General features: G+C 35.4%; 1 pseudogene; it reads left to right on the top strand.

Annotated features, from left to right (window-relative positions):
* The first annotated feature begins 203 nt into the window (after positions 1–203).
* Positions 204–3945, top strand: LOC131635758 (putative anthocyanidin reductase; annotated as a pseudogene).
* Positions 3946–4985: the final 1040 nt, after the last annotated feature.

Below are 4985 nucleotides of genomic sequence, written 5' to 3' on the forward strand. Positions count from 1 at the left end.
ATGCTGATTTTTTGTACAAGGATTTGAGGGAACTGAATCAAAGTTGAGGGCCTTTTCTGTGTAGTTTTGTAGGTGAGTGTGTATGAAGATTTTTGTATGTTTGAGAAAAGTTTTTGCAGAGAGTATCATCTGTTTTTCTTCTCTGCAGAGGTAGGGTTTAAAAGGAAGTTTTGGTGTATGGTGTGTGTTGCAGATTATGAAGTATGGTATTTGAATATAGTTTGGATTTTTTGCAGATTATGAAGTATATGGTGTTTGAATGTGGTTTGGATTTATGTTAGAGGAAATTCCTTGTCAAAGGTGATGAGCTTTACCTGTTCTATTTAAAATCTTTACATGCTTGATTAGATTTCAAATAATATTCTAAAAGTCATAATGCTTATTTTTTCTTTCAATACCTTTCCATAGGGAAACAAACTTGTCCTCAAGTCGTAGCTGGCAAAATTGTCTTTGAATGTTGAGTTTATTCTCCCATGTTGCACCTTCTACACCCTGTCCTTTCCACTTAATTGTGATTTTCTGAACAGAACAGCCTCCTTGCATCACTATCCTTCCTTTCAACAATAGTACCCCCTCTTTGTAGCTGAACCATTTGCAGATTTACACAAAGAAGGAAGTTTCGATGAGGCCGTAAAAGGATGTGTTGGCGTGTTTCATGTTGCAGCTTCAATGCAATTCAATGTTAATGACAAAGAAAACACTGGTAATGTAATGCATTGATATACACTAGTGATTTTTTTGGAATTTTTCAGTAGCTAACACATTTGATGTTTCCACTCTGCATTAAACTTGCAGAGGCATTTGTTCAAGAAAATATAATCGACCCTGCGATCGATGGAACTATAAATCTTCTCAAGTCATGCTTGAAATCCAATTAAGTGTAAAGGGTTGTTTTCACATCTTCTATAAGTACTATTAGTGCTAAAGACACCAACGGGAAGTTGAAATCTATTGTAGATGAATCTTGCCAAATACAAACTGATATTCTATGGAATACACAAGCAAGTGGATGGGTAAGAAATGTTTTTTTTTTTCAGCTAGCTATTACTATTACTAGCATTGTTCACAAAATTCAAAATTGAATCCTTGAGTTTTGTTTTGTGGTTACAGGTTTATGCACTTTCAAAGCTTCTCACAGAAGAAGCAGCGTTTAAATTCGCAAAAGAGAATGGTATCGATCTTGTTTCAGTTATAACAACCACTGTTGCAGGCCCTTTCTTCACTGCTAATGTACCGGCAAGTGTTAAAGTTCTACTGTCACCACTAACAGGTGATTTCATCATCAACTATGCATGTCATACTTACATTCAGAGACATTAGTATGAGTAAATTGCTATCATAGCTAACATGTCTAGTCGTAATGTCCAATAGAGGCAATACTAGCACTATCGCGTAATGACTATTGTTCTCCGATACGCTATTGGAGTACAATATGTGTAACGGAACTCACACAATCATTAAACTTCCATGCTTAAAATTTGACATGAATTACTATACTGACCAACATGATCATGTATGTATGTAGGTGAAACTGAAAACTTCAAGATACTATCGGCTGTAAATGCGCGAATGGGGTAAATTGCTTTAGTTCATATTGAAGATATATATATGCAATTCTCACATATTCTTAATGGAACATGCTAATGCTGAAGGAAGGTACATATGCAGCACACAAAGTTCGTGTATACAAGTATTTATGTGTATATCTATATATAGATGTTTTATATATGTGTGCATTTCAGATTCTTTATGGGATATCTGCCTTTTAGCTGTTGAAGAGAGAGACAGAATGATAACATTTTAAAGAGATTCTTTATGGTATATCTATTTACTGTTTTGATCTGAACCTGTGGTTTTGTGGAGATGAATTGGGCATTAATCATAAGCTATTGTAAAGAGATTGGTTGAGCTGTGTTTCTTTTTATATAGTAACTCAGTATTATTTTTTGTGTGTGTTCAAGTGTAGACACCAACCATGAAGTGTAGACATTAATGATGAAGAATTGAGTCTTGAGGAATAGAAACAATCAAAGAAATTGCTCCAATAAGGTAGATATAGGTTGTTTTATGGCCTAAATGTTATATAGAAACCATGAACACATTGTTCAGATATGATTGTTATGGTATGAGATTGTTATATCAGAACATTTACATCTGTAATGCATTGGTACAATATATTTACTAGCTCTAATGAATGAACTGATTGTATTGATGACCTTAGAAGAGGCTATTGATTGTTTATGATGATTGAAAACGTTATTTATCTATTGATTGTTTATTGTTAATTTTTTATATATATATATATATATATATATATATATATATATATATAAAATGACATATTTATGTAATGATACAGAAATAAACAGTGGCTATATAAATGGTTTAGAATGCATAACATATAACAACGGTTTTAAATAGGTGGTCATAACTAAACTGTGGCTATATCTTGAACTAATACTGTGTCGTAAACGTTAAAATGAAACCGTGGCTTTACCATATAGCCACAGTTTTTAAGTCATGGCAAATACAAACCGCGGCCTTAATCAAGCTACCTAAACCGTGGCCTAAAAAAGCCACGGTTGTAAAAAAGGCGTGGTCTATACCAAAAAACCGTGGACTTTACTTTTGGCCACGGCCGTATACTCCACAGTTGAATTTCCGTGGCCAAACCGTGGCCTCAGCGTTACGCCACGGTTATTTTGCATAAAGCCTCGATTTTCTGGGCGTGGTAGGAGGCCTTTTTTTCTGTAGTGATTACCTCACATAATAATATTTTATTTTTTATTCAACTTTAACTCACAAATTTATGAAAAGGTAATATGTATATTAATTTTTTAATTGAAGGATCCAAAAAGTGGATCCCTTCATGAAGGAACTGTAATGCCACTTGGCATACCTCAATAGCAAAAAGTATTGACTTTTCAATGCCAAATGGAGGACTGACTCAAAATAACTCCCATTGGAGTCGCTATAAACCCTTATCTGCCTCTATACTTGTCACCTTTACTTGAAAATCATCCTCACACATCTGTGTGGAATTAAAAGCGGCAACCTCAGTAGTCCCCCTTGCAATGTCAGCAACAACAAGATCTATTTCCATGCAACAAATTTTATTTGAAAACCGAGGTAACACCTCAATATCTTCGCCTTCACAGACATCCACCTCACCGGCTAAAACCTCCCCCTCCGCCTCTAATTCAGCCTCCGAACCAAAAGAAGAAAACACCATCTCATCCGACGGCGGAGAAACCACTCAGAGAGGGTCTTGAAAATCTTCTAACAATTTAAAATGAGTAAGAACACGGTTAATTTTAAGGCACAACAACTCACCAATCATCGCTGCATATTAGTCTGGACAAGGAAACGAGCTACATCTAAACGTTTCTAATTTGTAGTGTCAACATCCATCTGAATGAAAGAGCCAATAGGTTTTGATATGAATTCGAAGAAATTTTCTCCCCACACATGGCAAGGTAACCCAAACAGACGAACCTAGGTAACTCTCTCTCTATCCACCACCGTAGGATTCCATGGATTAATCTTTGAGAACCACTTAAACAGCTGTCATACCCTAATTTTTGACCCCCCTGAGATGACATATCTTCAGGATTTTTCATCAGGTCAAGACAAGTACCCAGAGCAGTCATTTCTCCATCTGGTACCTAATCAAGGATGCTCAAAGACAAGAAAGCTCAGGCAAAGGATCAATCAATACAAAGACTAGTCTCTAATACAATCATGGGGCTCAAAGACTTCACTTTTCTCATCTATGATTGATTAGACATCCAGTCATATGAGTACAGGTTTACTCAGGTCACCAGACTAGGGTTTTGAGCCTATCAAGGACTGAAATCAGGGATCACATTTGGGAAACCCTAAAAAACTTCAGAGGGTCATCCAAAGACATCAATCATCTTCAAATAACTCATATTACAAGGTCTACTGGACATCACACTTCAATTCAAAGTCTACAGTCATTACTTTCACATGGTCGACAAATTAGGGTTTTGACCTAATTCACCAAGATAGTTGACTTCTGATCAGGGCATGAATCCAAAACTCAAGACATGATTCAAGGATCTCTACTACCTCCATATAATCCATTTATATCATCCATTTGGGGAGAAGATCTTATTTCTACACAAAAACCCAAAAATTCACTTTGTCAGGAAAAAGTCAACTGTGAAGGATCATCATTGACTTTTAAGGTTTTTGGTCAAAAAATGACTTTCAAAGATCAATATCATCAATATATGGATGTCAAAGTCATTTGGCCAAAGAAATTCAAAGAAATTCATCAAGGAGCGAAAAGTCGGGAATTAGGGTTTTTGAAGGCATGGTGAGATCTCAAAATTTCACCTACACAACTCAAAAAACTTCCAACATGAAAGTTGTAGATCTTGCCAAATAAAACAACATCTTACAAGGGAACTTTTTTCAAAAGATCAACCATTTATGAAGTTTTGGAAATTTTGAAGTTTAGGTCATAAACACTTAGAAATTTTTCTAAGTGTTTTAACCTAGTTTTCTTCCAACTTTGGCCTCATTTTTCACAAATTTCCCAAAGGATTTTGAAGAAGACATAAACTAATGATTTAAAGTAGATGTTTAGGGCTTTCCAAATTGTGTTCAACCTTCTCAAAATTCAATTTGAGCTAAGAGTTATGCTTGTTCAAAGTTGGCCTCATGAAGTAAAATTATAGGTCATGCATCATTTTAGAACTTTGAAATTTTGTGCACATGACCTCAAATGCAGATGCTACATGACCCATAATACATCTGCAAACATGCCATGCATTCATTTTCACCATGCCATAAGAATTGAAGAAGATTCTAAAAACAAGAACATGTGATTATGTAATGATTACATTTGTGAATTTATGGCAAATTGATGAATCACCCAAGGAATCTTCTCACCAACCAATTAGAGCTCATTTCTGGCTCAGAATTGTCCCCTAAGATCAAGCAAAATCGAGGGCTAG

This window comes from Vicia villosa, unplaced genomic scaffold, assembly GCF_029867415.1.
Source record: "Vicia villosa cultivar HV-30 ecotype Madison, WI unplaced genomic scaffold, Vvil1.0 ctg.001542F_1_1, whole genome shotgun sequence".
In the NCBI taxonomy this organism is placed as follows: Eukaryota; Viridiplantae; Streptophyta; class Magnoliopsida; order Fabales; family Fabaceae; genus Vicia; species Vicia villosa.